At 32.5% G+C, this 17,500-nt stretch overlaps 1 protein-coding gene across 1 annotated transcript in view; it reads right to left on the bottom strand.

The window, feature by feature from the left end:
• Positions 1–17,500, bottom strand: part of LOC137657110 (transmembrane protein 45B-like) — an 88,022-nt gene that overhangs the window by 34,610 nt on the left and 35,912 nt on the right. The gene's annotated exons all lie outside the window — the stretch shown is intronic.

Genomic DNA, 17,500 nt, shown 5'->3' with positions numbered 1-17,500 from the left:
ATGTTTTTTTTTTAACGTCTAACTTTTTCAGTGTAATTTCTTTCCTGGCTTTAACACTTTAATAATAATAATAATAATAATAATAATAATAATAATAATAATAATAATAATAATAATAATAATAATTCTAACTTTTTCAGTGTAATTTCTTTTCTGGCTTCAACACTTTAATAATAATAATAATAATAATAATAATAATAATAATAATAATAATAATAATAATAATAATAATAGCATATTATTCTTGCTACTTTTACTTCAGAGTTCCCTTCAGTCTTCTTGTTAATATTTTGATCATGGTTTTAATGAATGATTTATTTCAGTCTAATACAGATTTTGTGTTATGTCTTAACCAAATTGATGGTATTGGTTTTTTCAATTATGCTCTTTGCCTCGGTGAACTTGAAATAAATTCTATTATCTTAGTGTCTTTGTATATGTGTTATTGTAAGTTATTCAGTCTAAAGTAATAATTAGTTCGCTGTAACGTTGGAGTTGAAGAATTAGAATAATTAGGCCATAATTTCAAAATGTAAAGATTGAAGAAAAGAACGAAAAAGGATACGCAGATTAATGAAACAGAGAGAGAGAGAGAGAGAGAGAGAGAGAGAGAGAGAGAGAGAGAGAGAGAGAGAGAGAGAAGGCGAAGTAAACCTACTGTAGTGAAACTGTAATTCTCTAAGAAAGGACACTATGCAGGGGACTAGAAAAGAGCAAAATAGAAAATAATTTCCTAAATGTACACATGCAAAAATATTGGACGATTCTTAGGCCATAACTGCGCTGATCTTATCTTAATATTTTCCCAATTTGTGAAGTGTTGAGGGTGAATATGATTTGGTTTTTCGTCAGGAAACAAATCAAAGAAGCCTGACGCTGCCTCCATCAAATGACAGAAACAGAAACAAGGAAAAGTTGGTAAACTTTACGGGAGTATGTATAATATACTCTCAGCGGCTCGAACAGACAACAATGTCGATAATGTATTATTATCATTATTATTATTATTATTACTAGCCAAGCTACAACCCTAGTTGGAAAAGCAAGATGCTATAAGCCCAAGGGCTCCAACAGGGAAAAATAGCCCAGTGAGGAAAGGAAATAAGTAAATGATGAGAATAAATTAACAATATATATCATTCTAAAAACAGTAGAAGCGTCAAAACAGATATGTCCTATATAAACTATTAACAACGTCAAAAACGATGTGGAAGAATATAAGTCACCATATTATAAATGTATGCTATTTATGGGATGAACAGTTCAGCGATATCTACAAATTATCATAGACCAGTTCTCACCTTTTACGAAAGGCGTAGATTCATATCGATCCATATGTGATGGACAGAAATGAATAAATTACAAGGTAATGGAACGGGAAAGGAGCGCATGGAGAATTATGTTTCATATAAAAATGCGCCGAAAGAAGCAAAACAAAACAAAAAACTTTTGTAAAGAGGTGAAAATGGTGAGTTTTACAAACAGAACCTTTGAAAAATAAGGAAGAAATTTCCCAAGAAATATGATATATTATGATAATATAGTACGTAAGAAAATATTTTACGAAGAAATGAGCCAGGAGTAAGTAGACAAAAAGCTTTAAAACAAAAGTGAAAAAGGGTGTCAGTTCGGGACTCACTCTGAAACACAGAAGCAAGTTCGGTCAGACAGACCAGTACTAGTTAGGAAAATGTTCATGATTTTTGGAACGTATGATTATCAGAGGCATTGAAAATACAACTGAGACACCAAAAAGGAAGATAATCATATGTATATCCAAATAGGACTTCAAGAGCTCATATAACTCAAAATGTTGAAATCTCTTAAACATTTGAGTTTTTTTATTTATTCCTTTATTTTTGGGTAATTTTTCCTTTATTTGTCACCTCCGCTCCTTTAGAAAGCCCTTCATTCGGCCTTTACTACTTACGAATATTTTGTGGAAATAAGCCGATGTGGTAACGTCCCTGACTGGTGAACACCAGACTAGGGTTCGAGTCCCGCTCAAACTCGTTAGGTTCTTTGGTCACAGCAACCTCACCATCCTTGTGAGCTAAGGATGGGGGGTTTAGGGGAGCCTATAGGTCCACCTGCTGAGTCATCAGCAGCCATTGCCAGGCCCTCCTTGGTCCTAGCTTGTGTGGAGAGGGGGCTTGTGCGCTGATCATATGTATATGGTCAGTTTCTAGGGCATTGTCTTGCTCGATAGGGCAATGTCATTGTCCCTGCCCCTGCCATTCATGAGCGGCCTTTAAAACCTTTAAAACTTTATAGTTGTTTAAATCTGTAAATATTTCTTTAATTTTCCAGCCAGACTTTGGCTTTGCTATACTTCCAGTTTGCATGATTCAAAAACTCTTGCATTTTCCTCAAAATTGGATCATGTAAGAGTGTTTGTGTATATGTGTGTGTGTCCGCCTTCTTTTTAGAATTTCATGGATATAGGTTGCTGTCCCGTCGACCTTTACCCTAAATAAATAGAAACGAAGGAAAATGACAGAAAGACCAGTTTGGCTAGTTTATGAACTCTGATGTAGGAGGCACATAAAAATCTATCATTCTGCTAAAAGGGTTTAGGTTATTAGATGAAGAATGTCGGAAAACGAATTTGGATATATCATCCTATTTGCTTCTTTTTTTATGACCACTGAAGGTCTATAATCACCGTAAATAATTCAGTTTTGTGGAGGCTTTTGACCTACGTAGCTATAAGAGAAAACATGGTTTTTAGGGGCAGATTAGTGAAAAACAGTTTTGTGGAGGCTTTTGACCTACGTAGCTATAAGAGAAAACATGGTTTTTAGGGGTAGATTAGTGAAAAAAAAAAAGTTCCACAGAAAAAAATTCTATAACTGTCTAATAAAATGTAATATGTATAATATGTATGGGAACATTACTAATAGTACTAGAATATAAGTAATAACAGTTCAATTTTAGATATTTCGAATGTAAAATATAAGAGTTAAGATTGGCAATTAGATATGGGTCATTTATTACCATATCGATTAAAACAGCTAATTTCAGGCATTAATAGAAACTCTTGCTAAGTAGATGAAATCATAAATTTGCAATAAATTTCATCAAGGAAGTTCCGTAAGAATTTATGCTGAATCTTCGAAGACGCACGAACAGTTGGCTTCATTAATTCCGGTACACTTCACGGGTAGCGAAAGAGACGTCTGACAGCAGTACATACAGTAGTAGCAGGTTTCGCTGTGTTTAGCAAGAGAGAAACTGTTGGCAACGCTGCATGTAAAAAAAAAAAAAAAGTCGCTGAGCTTGTAAACACGTGATTAAAGACGTTTTTTTTATTTGGATAAATACTGTATAGAAGAATAATTGTTATTTGCTAACAGCACTTCGTAATGTTTGTAAAAGTTATTTTCATTGCGTGTTTACAGCTTCGGGGACTTTGTTTTACAGGCAGCATTGCCAGCAGATTCTCTTTAGCTAAGTACTCTACAATATACAGCTGCCAGACGTCTTCTCAACTTCCCATTAAATGTACCCGAAGTAATGAAGCCAACTCTACTAGGTTTGCAGCTCACATTTGTAAAAAGAAATTCCAGTAAAACGTTGAGAACTTTAGAAAAATTAAAATTGAAATAATTTAGATAATATAAATGATGATGAAAATTTATTCAAAGTCCTACCTTTCTGAATTCAGTTGCAACCAAATCAAGAAGCGACCACAGAGAAATAATGGAAAAAAAAATCGCACCCCTCTCCCACGCGCCCCCCCCCCAAAAAAAAAAAATAAAAAAAATCTAATACTTGAAGAAGTTTAGTACACATTATCGGAAGTGGAATTATTAGAAATTTTATTTGAAAAAACGAAAATTTGAAATCATGAAAAGTGCGTTTGCTCTATGCTTATAGCATTCTGCTTTTCCAACTAGGGTTGCACCTTAGCAAGTAATAATGATAATAATAACAGTGTTGTCTTATATCCAAGCTAAAAATTCGAGATAAGGATAATGCACGCAGCGATGGAATAAGAGGTTTTGATGAAGAAGAGTACATTTGGAATAAGATTGTATGTAGTAAGAGGAGTACCCGATAAATAAGAAAATTGGATAGTTATAAAAAAATGGGCCAAAACTGCTGGAAGGTTACGTCGAAAATGAAGCAATTAATATGAAGTAAAAACTCCAATGTAGAAATAATTACATATCTATATTTAACAATGAAAGGTTGGCATGAAATACTATATTGGAATACACTATCTTCAAATGTTCATGGAGTAAATATTCCCAATTCCTATTGGGTTCCACTAAAAAAAAGAAAGGTCCACATTTTTCACCTTGTGGTGAGTTTTATTAACAGCAGATATTGAGGAGAAAGATCTCACAATGGAGGACATCGGAGATAGAAGAACTTGGATACGGCTCTCTAGAAATAGCGACCCTGCATAGCGGGAAAAGCTTTAGTGGAAGAAGAAGAAGAAGAAGGTGAATTTTTTTTTTACTATGTCAACATGGAATCCGAAAAGAGGAAATAAAGATTAATCATGTATGAAAACAAATTTAATGAATGGGATAAACAAAGAATAAATGCCGTTTATGATAAGGGTAAACATGAGAGATATAGCGACGATGAAGGAACAGAATCTTGGCATTTTGGTTCAAATATATTTTATGAACCAGATTTGTGAATCGTTGTGCAAAGGAAAGGAACATTGCTCAAAGTGAAACTTGTATGAGGATAGAAGAAAAGATTTATAATTGCCATTTTGAAAGGGAATTGCAAAGCGGGTAGATATTTAGTAGGATGGATAAAATTTGCATATAGAACACTTTTGAGCGGTAGATATGTAGACGGGTGAAGGTGCTTACATTGTTTGTTGAAGAGAACATTAACAGTATTTTTTCAATAAATATCATGATCATCATCACCACCTACGCCTATTCACAAAATGCCTGGGTTAGATTTCACCGGTCGTTTCTATCTCGAGCTTTTAATTCAATACCTCTCCATTCATCCTCTCCCACGTCATGTTTTATAGCCCTCAGCCATGTAGGCCTGGGTCTTCCAACTCTTCTAGTACCTTTCAATATATCTACCAAAATAATATAAATGAGGAAACATAAATTTTAAGCCCAAATTGGTTATATGAATTTAACTCTGTAAGTTGAGAATGTAAATGAAAAATATCGATGAAACAAATATTATAGGAATAGAAAAAATCTCTGCTAAATGTTATTGTCTTTTGCCAAAGCCTGTATGATTCATAATATGTATCACAGAATTATCGGTACTCCATTCATAACAAATGGGGTTCTGTGCTGTCAGAGTATTTATCAGTATGTGTCCACGCATGTAAAGACCAGTCACGCTATATTACGATTTAATTTCCCGTAGTTATTTGTCGAAGGTCTTTGCGTGACTCGTAGAATAGGTCAATTACTTCTAAGAGAAAAGAAAAAAAAACATTTAGTATTTCGTTGCGGAAAAACGTAAAGGTACTTATAGCAATATATCTTGCCCTATACCAAGACTCCATTTATATATGTTTGTAAGCCTTATGAAACAGTAAATGTTGGGGAAAGTTCATGTAAGCTGGTTCATTTAGTTCAATAGTTGAAGTATAAATGTGTCAATGACCGTTGTGTTGCTTTATTTTTGTGTCACCTTTTAGGGAAAACAGTTTAATGTATATTTATCTATTCATCTATTTATATATTTGTCTATATATATATATATATATATATATTATATATATATATACATAGATGTATATATATATATATATATATATATATATATAAATACTGTATATATATACATATATATATATATATATATATATATATATATATATATATATATATATATATATATATATATATATATATATATATATATATTCTTTCCTACTCTTCTGCAAATGAAGTCTAAATTTCATAATCATCTACTTCACAAAGTAATTAGCTAAATTCCAAGGAACTTCTTAAGAAAAAAAAGTGATAGTTCACAAGACAAGAGGATTCATTACGGCCGTATACTAAGTAGAAGGGGGCTGGCATGAGGTGTTTAAGAGTAAAGACTCGGCGCTCTAAGTTCCATCGATCGAGTGACCCCTCCTTCCGGTAGAGCACACACACACACACACACACACACACACACTTACAAACTCCTTGCGCTGCACAGGTAAACAGATCAATACTCCTTTTGCATGCTTTGTTACTTACGGAAACACGTACGATATTAACAAACGCGTGACCCTATTTTGTTTGGGGGGAGAATTCCTTCTTCTAATTAGTGTTCTTTGCATATATGCTGTTTATCGTCTTTCTGGAAGTCAGGTGATGATAACAAACGACTGTAACTAGGGTAACTACAATAGGGTAGTCTGTGTGACGGTACTGACATGTTGAAATTGTTTTTTTTTTTTTCTCCGTGGATTGACCTACTAGTTTTATTTCAGTGTTACATATGTCTGACAGGTATTATTTGAAATGGTATAATCCTTAGTTTAGGAAGTATGAAGCTTGCACAACAATTAAGTGCGTGTATTAAAATCGTTATTCATATATATATATATATATATATATATATATATATATATATATATATATATATATATATATTATAGGCGTATGTTTGATTGCATCCACTGAATCCTTATCCCTATAGCACACAGCTACAATAAGGCGGTGGTTTTTTCAAGGAAAGCTATTAATCTGTTGTCATTAGGGATTGAACTTGGGGCCCAGATATAAATGGGCAACGATCCGACTAATTGTACTTAATTTTTTTGAAAAAAAAAAAAAATAAAGTTATCAGGGTTAATTTGCTTAAACCTTTGAGTGCCATAAGATTTAATTTACGTCTGTAGAAAAATACTTCCGTGATTTACGAGCAGTGATTACCAACTATTTTTACTTTTATTATTTACGTGTACAGATATTTTACAAAATATGTAACATTATATATCTATGGAAAGGAAATTCAATCAGCTATACCATAAAAATTTTGTTAATTTTATCTTGTGTACTTCTTGTGCCAAGGTAAGTTAAGTAAAATGTCAGAGAGAGAAAAAAAAAGTGTATGATTTGAGGTAATAGGTTTGCCAGGGCACCAGCCACCCGTTGAGATACAACCACTAGAGAGTTATGGGGTCTTTTGACTGGCCAGACGGTACTACATTGGATCCTTCTCTCTGGTTACGGTTCACTTTCCTTTTACCTACACATACACCGAATAGTTTGGCCTATTCTTTACCGATTCCCCTCTGTCCTCATACACCTGACAACACAGAGATTACCGAACAATTCGTTACCCAAGGGGTTAACTACTTTACTGTAATTGTTCTGTGGGTACTTTCCTCTTGTTAAGGGTAGAAGAGACTCTTTAGCTATGGTAAGCAGCTCTTCTAGGAGATGGACATTCCAAAATCAAACCATTCTTCTCTAGTCTTGGGTAGTGTGATAGCCTCTATACCATGGTCTTCCACAAGCTTGAGTTAGAGTTCTCTTGCTTGAGGGTACACTCGGGCACAATACTCTATCTAATTTCTCCTCCTCTTGTTTTGTTAAAGTTTTCATAGTTTTTATAGGAAATATTAATTTTAATATTACTGTTGTTGAAATATTCCATTTTTCCTTGTTTCCTTTCCTCACTGAGCTATTTTCCCTGTTGGAGCACTTGGGCTTATAGCATCCTGCTTTTCCAACTAGGGCTGTAATTTAGCTAATAATAATAATAATAATAATAATAATAATAATAATAATAATAATAATAATAATAATAATAATAATGATGATGATGATGATGATGATAGCAATAATAATAATAATAATAATAATAATAATAATAATAATAATAATAATAATAATAATAATATGGGAGATCGTGGCATCTCCTTAGGAGAAGTATACTGAAGCTATGCAAAACTAAAAGAACTTTTACTTCTTGAGGAAAGAGGTACAGACGATTTCCTTAATAAAACCGAAACGAACAATTCCCTATGATAGTAGAACATTAGATGCGATAGATACGCAAAATCATTAACAGTTTTGTAGATACTGGAAGACAAAGGAACAATACCGATCATTTTAGTGGCAATACCAGAATACAATTTCATGGAAGCTAAATCTAACAAAAAAATAACCTTTTCTCGTATAATGTTATTGCATGAGATATCGATATTATTTTATTGCATCTGTTAATGTACAATATATATATATATATATATATATATATATATATATATATATATATATATATATATATATATATGAATACATATATGTATGTATGTATGTAGGTATGTATGTATGTATATATATAAATATATGTATATATATATATATATATGAATACATATATGTATGTATGTATGTATGTATATATATATATATAAATATATATATATATATATATATATATATATATATATATATATATATATATATATATATATATATATATATATATATATAAAGTCAAGGTTTTTTAGCCTACCGAGTGCTATTTCAAGTCAAGTTCCCGCCGACTTGCCCTTTTGGTGAAGCATGAATATTTTCTTATTAGTAGAATTCGATCGATATCATATGATACATTTTGTGCGATACAGTTACATAATCTATAGCAAGCCGTACAAACAGGATAAAAAAAATCAGTTAAGTTTATAGTATTCAAACATATAATAAAAAGCTGCTAATGATATCAATATGGACCTGATAATGTCATGTCTTTTTATATTTTCTCCCACATGTCTTAATCATGAAACAGGATCAGATAGTGTGATTTATCACCTCTTCTTAAGGAAATTTAATCCTTCAATATGAAGACATGAAATAATTGGTTTCCACAATTATGTTGTTTACTCATGCAACCCGTCTTTCGAAAGTTCAAATTCAATGGTAATAAAAATTTACTTTCTGGAATGATTTCTCCTGGTGGCTTTCATTCAATTTGCCATGTTCTAACAGTAAATATTGGCAAGAAGTGGATGTGTGGCTCTTAGTGATTCAAAATTACTCTCAGAAATACAACTTTCTACAGTATAGTTTCAAATTGCCCCATTTACGCACTACTTAAAATGTGAAACATCCTTAGATTTATTATGCTGTGTCATAATACTGTATTCATCTTGGTCATATTTTATCAATAATTTCTTATTGTCCATATTAATATACGAAACTGGACTAGCTTCAGGTTAAACCCATATATAATGGGCGAGTTAACTTTGCTAATTTAACTATACACCTTCACACTTCGGGGAAGGATATTATTATTATTATTATTACTTGCTAAGCTCCAACCCTAGTTGGAAAAGCAGGATGCTATAAGCCCAGGGCTCCAACAGGGAAAATAACTCAGTGAGGAAAGGAAACAAGGAAAAATAAAATATTCCTTATTGTATTTAAATGCATCACTGTTACATACACGACATCTTTTGGGGTTTTCGCCCCGGGGTTAGTAACCCCGTGATACCTCTACAGATAGAATTCTCTGGCATATCACTCGCAGAAATATCCCAAGTAGAAAGCTACCTAGTGGAACTTCCATGGCTATCTCATCCAGAAATAGATTTTTTCTTATATCAAAATCCCTTTGTATACCCTTACAAATTAAGGGAATACTAAATTTATTACTAATGATTAACAAAAAAAATATGCATTAACTTATTAGATAAGTAGTGCAACTATCCATTTCTTGACCTTATTTTTGAATTATCAAATGTCCACTCCCCAGATCCTACGAGAAGGGATAGTAATGAACGCTTATCTATGATGTTATGGGTAGGCTCCGGGTTGAGAAGGTGCTAATTGTAAAAATATTTGCCAAAAATACACTAATCAAGACAGGCTAATGAAATTTTGAGGCATTATTAGCACTATAATAAGGCATATCCTCTGTAAGTTTTATCATCCTACAGGGAAAATAAAGGATTTTATGAATAAAAATGTGAAAATTGGAGCTAGCGACTAAAGTTGTTTGGTGACCAGTGAGAAACTAATGTCTTGAATTGAAATTCGCTCTGTAATTATGTTTGTTTATCCATATGGAACAAGCAGACCAAGTTTTATCAAAATCGAACAGTAAATAAGCACACAGAAAGAAAAAAACGAGGAGGTTAGGTTAGGTTAGGTAGTGATGGTGATGGAGGGATACCTAGAAATAAATATTCACCAAAAATTAAAATTTCGATTTAGGGAAAAAACCTTCTGTGTTTTTCTAGGTATTATGTCACTAAATGGCCTAAAACATCTAAATATTATATTACTTAAGGCATAAGAGCAGGACAAGCAAAGAAATACACCCCTCTCCCGAAAAAGAAAAAACGAGAAATTACGATTTTTGTCTGATGACGAAAATATTGCTCTTATGCCTTAAGTAATATAATATTTAGATGTTTTAGGCCATTAAGTGACATAATACCTAGAAAAACACAGAAGGTTTTTTCCCTAAATCGAAATTTTAATTTTTGGTGAATATTTATTTCTAGGTATCCCTCCATCACCATCACTACCTAACCTAACCTAACCTCCTCGTTTTTTTCTTTCTGTGTGCTTATTTACTGTTCGATTTTGATAAAACTTGGTCTGCTTGTTCCATATGGATAAACAAACATAATTACTGAGCGAATTTCAATTCAAGACATTAGTTTCTCACTGGTCACCAAACAACTTTAGTCGCTAGCTCCAATTTTCACATTTTTATTCATAAAATCCTTTATTTTCCCTGTAGGATGATAAAACTTACAGAGGATATGCCTTATTATAGTGCTAATAATGCCTCAAAATTTCATTAGCCTGTCTTGATTAGTGTATTTTTGGCAAATATTTTTACAATTAGCACCTTCTCAACCCGGAGCCTACCCTTAAATAACTTATGCAGTTAATTGTGTATTTAATTGTTAGTTGGGAGTTTTGAGTAACAATTATTGGCGAGGAAGGGAAAGGAAATAAAAGAAAAAGGATAAATTGTCTGATCAGAATTTCATGAAATTATCAAACGTACAATCCCCAAACCGTACGAGAAGGGAGAGTGATGTTTTAAATGACCTAAGCAGTTAATTGTGCATTTAATTGTTAGTATACTGTTTTGAGTAACAATTATTGGCGAGGAAGGGAAAGGAAAAAAAAGAAAAATGATAAATTGTCTGATCAGAATTTCATGAAATGTATACCGTCACTGAAGCCGTGATTTGAATAAATCCTCACCTATTCCAAGTGAAACTTGAAATACAAGAGATATTCTGTGTGCGTGTGTGTGTGTGTGTTTTTGTATTTGCACTTTTGAACGAGTTTGATTAATGTCGTTATGATGAGGTTCATTATCACCTTTCCTTTCTTCTCTCTCGATTTATTTTTCTCTTAATTGTGATTTTTCTTAACCCCTGGATTACCCATCAACTTCTAGTTCTCTATGTAATTTCAACTCCTATTCTGGTTTACCATTTCAACAATTAGGAAGGGAATAACAAGGATAAAGTAGATAGGGAGGGTTATGAGACTAAAGGAATAGGCCAAAAAAAGTGTAGATAGAAGAGTAAGAAGATGATCGATAGCACATTGATCAGCATGTTTTTTATCTCTCCAAGCCACCCCTCGTAGCTTCTGTCTCTAGTGAAAGCCTTATCCCTTTTATTTACACTCGATTTTCTTGTCTAATAGTCGTTTTTTGGTTAATAAACACGTTTGACTTCGTCAAATTCACGTAGTACAAGTCTCTCTTTGGATTTTTCATTAGCCATGACAATAAGACTAATATATATATATATATATATATATATATATATATATATATATATATATATATATATATATATATATATATAGTAGTATCTCAACCACCCATTGAGATACTACCACTAGAGAGTTACGGCATCTTTTGACTGACCAGACAGTACTACATTAGATCCTTCTCTCTGGTTATGGTTCATTTTATCTTTACCTACTCATAAACCGAATAGTCTGGCCTATTCTTTACATATTCTCCACTGTCCTCATACACCTGACAACACTGAGATTACTAAACAATTCTTCTTCACCCAAGGGGTTACTGCACTGTAATTGATCAGTGGCCACTTTCCTCTTGGTAAGGGTAGAAGAGACTCTTTAGATATGGTAAGCAGGTCTTCTAGGAGGACACTCCAAAATCAAACCATTGTTCTCTAGTCTTTGGTATTGCCATAGCCTCTGTTCCATGGCCTTCCACTATCTTAGGTTAGAGTTCTCTTGCACAGGGGTACACTTGGGCACACTATTCTATCTAATTTCTCTTCTTCTTGTTTTATTAAAGTTCATTTAGTTTATATCGGAGATATTTATTTTAATGTTGTTACTCTTCTTAAAATATTTTATTTTTCCTTTTTTCCTTTCCTGACTGGGCTATTTCCCCTATTGGAGCCCCTGAGCTTTTAGCATCCTGCTTTTCCAACTAGGGTTGTAGCTTAGCAATTAATAATAATAATAATAATAATAATAATAATAATAATAATAGTAAAATATGTATATATATAAATATATATATATATATATATATATATATATATATATATATATATATATATATATATACATATATATATATATATGTATATATATGTATATATATATATATATATATATATATATATATATATATATATATATATATATATATATATATGTAGAACTTCAAAAGTTCAAACTTGCAACATATGGTTTTATGTGAAATAGGCTGACATGAGTCTCTCTTTATAGTTTCTATATGAAAGATCGGTTTTTATGTTGTTAATGATTTTAAAATATTTTATTTTGATTGTTCATTACCTCTCTTGTAGTTTATTTATTTCCTTATTTCCTTTCCTCACTCGGCTATTTTTCCCCTGTAGGAGCCCTTGGGCTTATAGCATCCTGGTTTTGCAACTAGGGTTGTAGCACCTAATAATAATAATAATAATAATAATAATAGGATTATTATTATCATTATTATCGTTATTGTTATCATAATTAGATAAGCTACAACCCTAGTTGGAAAAGGAGGAAGCTATAAGCCCAAGGGCTCCAACATGGAAAATTGTCGAATGAGGAAAGGGAATAAAGAAAATAAGGAAATAATAAACCAAATAAACTAACGGTACAAATCACTGCATTAGAGACAAAATGAAAATGAAATATTGCTCTCAATTTACTTGTGAAGTATCTTTCGCCTCTTCCAGCCTCCCTCGAAGCGTTTCCATTAACAACGTTCATATCGATAACCGATACAAAGTCTGAACAGGTCAGAAGAATCTGTTACGAATTTAGTATTAACCGCTTTCTTTGCGAGCTGTGCCTTTTTGTCTTTTTTTATTTTTGCTCTTTTATATATGCCATTTTATCTTATTATGAATATTTGTCCTTTTGTAGATGCCTTTTTTTCTTTTTTTGGTGAATATTTGTCCTTTTATAGATGCCCTTTTTTCTTTTTTGGTGAATATTTTTCCTTTATAAATGTCTTTTTATCTTTTTATGAATATTTGTCCTTTTGTAGATGCCTTTTTTTCTTTTTTTTTTTTGGTGAATATTTGTCCTTTTACAGATGCTTTTTTTTCTTCTTATGCATAGTTGTCCTTTTATAGATGCATTTTTTCTTTTTTGGTGAATATTTGTCCTTTATAGATTTTTTTTTTTTTTTTGGTGAAAACTTGTCCTTTTATGGATCCCGTTTTGCCTTATTGATGAATATTTGTCCTTTTATGTATACTATCTTGTCTTTTTTTTATGAATATTTGTCCGTTTTGGTATGCCATCTCGTCTTTGTTGATCGATATTTGCCGTTTATAGATGCCTTTTTACCTTTTTGATGAATAATTGTCCTTTTATGTATGCCATCTTGTCCTTTTTATGGATATTTGTCCTTTATATACAAAATTGCATGTTGTGTAGGTGGTGTTTAATGATTTCTAAGCAGGAATTTATGCCTTCGATTTATGTTGTTCCATGTACATAGGTAGAAGAACTTCAATTTCTGTCCATTATAAACACAACATAAGAGTAAACATATTGATTAGGAAATGTTTTTTTATTTAAGCTCGTTACATTTGTTTACCATATTTGCGTCATATATTTCAAAGCTCTAATCTTTCCTGATATTATGAATTATAGATTTACCCTACCGTTGAATTTGATAAAGATTATTGTTTGATAGTAAACTGCAGCACAAAATCTTTCTTATCCCATATATTTCAAACGCCGTATCGGAGTTTATCATCCGGACGGAACAGCTTGGATTTCTTTCAATAATTCGAGTTTGGCCTGTAGTTTTACGTGTATTTGAGGCCGAAAAATAAAAACCGCATAGGTGGATTTACGAAAGAAACTTAGCTTACCTTGGGTCGCTAATTAAAATAACCTTTAATCAGACGAGAGTGTATTAAGGTTACTGTCACATAAGGTATACTACCAGAGTACCGCTTTCAAACTATTGACATTAGTCGAATTTACAATAAAATTTGAATGTTTGCAATATTTTCCTTTCCGAGTGTCGAGCATGACCAGGCAAACGGAACATGCAAATTCCATACGTGAGTGGAATCTATATTGGAAGCGAATGTGTACCGAGATCATTCCTGAACATTTCAATGACATTTAAGCGTTCCCAGATCACGCATGCTCACATGCACATCTCATGAGGAATGTGTAAAGGATTCCCGGAAGGGAAATGTCTATTGGGTGATTTATCTGTGTCATTTGGACCTCGTGATAACGTCTTTTTCTTGTCGATTCATTTATGGCCATCGCTTATCCAGTTTCATGATTTTTATCCCATCTTGAATCAATATTGCTTCTTTTTCACTGATCGTTTTTTTTCACTATATACACCTAACCCCATCCCCTCCTTATCCTGGCAACCACGCTCCTGGATATTGACTAAGGGATTATTCACTACACACCAAGCAATAAAGCAATAATATGCAAAGAGGGTCGACTGCAAGCACGCACGTTCGCGTGTACACTCACGCGAGCTTGCATTCATATATGCTACCGTTGTGATAAGGATGTTATCTTTGATTTATTAGCGTAAAAGAACATGATCCGAGATCATTTAAACATATGATTAATGGATGTGTTATCTTAACTAATATGTCCTTTGTCTCTTAACGAAGGCGTTGGTGTTTGTTTATATTTTTTAAGACTTGATCAATGGAGATTTTTATTTTAGTTAGTATGGATTTTGTCTGTTAAAGGAGTTTGTGTTTATTTACTTTTTGTAGTGAAATCATAATGGTTTTGGAAATTGTGGTTTCTATTGATAGAACCGAAATAGTGAAAAGACAAAAAGAAATCACGACTATTGTTATTATTAAAAGGAGGGGATTTACCAGCCTAATGAATCTAGCTCAACTCTAACAGAGCTAGCCCGATTAAATTCGGGAAGGAAAAATATTTATAATAATGCTAAAATCATGACTAAAAAAGGGGAGAATGGTCAGGAGAACGAACATTAGAAAAAAAGAGAAGTAATAAACAGCTCGAAAGAAAATCAGTCAAAGAAAAGAACGAGAGAAAAGAATAATATGGTTGTCAGCATTCCCTTAAAAAGGGTTGTGGTGGCCTACTGGTAACGCCCCTGCCTGGTGATTGCCAGACATGGGTTCTAGTCCCGCTCAATCGCGTTAGTTCTTTTAGTATCTACAACCCGACCATCCACATGAGCTAAGGATGGTGGGGAGGAGCTTATAGGTGTACCTACTGTTTTAGTATCTACAACCCGACCATCCACATGAGCTAAGGATGGTGGGGAGGAGCTTATAGGTGTACCTACTGTTTTAGTATCTACAACCCGACCATCCACATGAGCTAAGGATGGTCGGGTGGAGCTTATAGGTGTAACTACTGAGTCATCTGAAGTCAGTGCCTGGCCCTCCCTGATCCTAGCGTGGATAGAGAAGGGGCTTGGACGCTGGTCATTTGTATATATGGTCAGTCTCTAGAGCATTATCCTGTTTGGTAGGGCAACGTCACTATCCCTTTACTCTACCATTCATGAGGGGCCTTTGAACTTTTAAAAAGTTCAGAATAGTTTCGCATTCCTCTTCAAGGAATGTAATACTGTTGAGTTATGAGAGCCATAAAGCACTGTCTCGGAACAGGGGTGTTTGGTCAAGTGCTTGAGTCATCAATACCTGTTGAGGATATAATAATGTGTCTTGAATATTAAATGCAGGTTTCGTTCTGCCTTTGTTTTCTTAGCTTGCCTTCTTTCGTCGTGAAGAGTTTAAAACTTTGGTGTCTGTTACTTACTAAAATGACGTCTTTTTTATTTTTAATTTTGAGATAACTTGAATCATCCCGCATATTAGGCTTAGCACTACCAGAGAACAGATTTGGAAAAGCTAATAGGGAATGATTCATATCAAAATGAAATTTATCCTACAGATGTGCAATTATGAAAGTTTATTGCCTAACTGTCATACTATTTGGTTCTAATTCTCTCCTTGATAATTGTTTTTCTGTTAATGGTCAAATATGAAAATTAGATCTAGATTTATTTTTCAATGGATGAGTGCAATCAGTAGAACTTCAAAAGTTCAAAGTTGGAACTAATGTTTTTATGTTGACCAAGCTTACATGAGTCTTTTTATAGTTTATATGTGACATATGTTTTTGACGTTGTTAATTGTTTATATAGGACATATCTGTTTTGACGCTGTTACTGTTTTTAGAATGATATATTGTTAATTTATTCTCATCATTTATTTATTTCCTTATTTCCTTTCCTCACTGGGCTATTTTTCCCTGTTGGAGCCCTTGGGCTTATAGCATCTTGCTTTTTCAACTAAGGTTGTAGCTTGGCTAATAATAATAATAATAATAATAATAATAATAATAATAATAATAATAATGTACAGTGCTTTAGATATTCATTACATTAAAAAGATGTGATCCTAAAACCTTTTAATATTCATTTGAATTAACCACTTTTAATATTGTAATGTATAATTAAAAAAGTAATTATCGATTAATAAATATAATGAATTATGGTAAGACGTAGTATAATTATAAAAATTAATTATCGATTAATAAGTATAATAAATTATGGTAGGATGTACCACGAGAATGAAAAAATCATTTTTTTTGGACTCTTAAGACTTACATTGCTTGGAATGATTAAAATTTTTCACTAAATTACAGTATAATACACTGCCATTAAACAAATAGCTATAATAATGTCCTATTTTCCTCATTGATCTGGGTCATATATTATGATAAAAGAAGATGCCAGTTATATAAATTGTAATTCAACCTATTAATTTGAGAATGCAGGTCTATTTAAGATAGCCAATACTCAAGATTTTAACATAACCCTTTTACTCCCAAAGGACGTACTGGTACGTTTCTCAAAACTCATCCCTTTACCCCCATGGACGTACCGGTACGTTCTTGCAAAAAAATGCTATTTATATTTTTTTTTTTTTTTTGCATATTTTTTATAATTTTTTGAGAAACTTCAGGCATTTTCCAAGAGAATGAGACCAACCTGACCTCTCTATGACAAAAAATAAGGCTGTTAGAGCAAT

This window comes from Palaemon carinicauda, chromosome 18, assembly GCF_036898095.1.
Source record: "Palaemon carinicauda isolate YSFRI2023 chromosome 18, ASM3689809v2, whole genome shotgun sequence".
Classification (NCBI taxonomy): domain Eukaryota; kingdom Metazoa; phylum Arthropoda; class Malacostraca; order Decapoda; family Palaemonidae; genus Palaemon; species Palaemon carinicauda.
The sequence above is the reverse complement of the archived record's forward strand: the minus strand, read 5'-3'. Positions and strand labels throughout refer to the sequence as shown.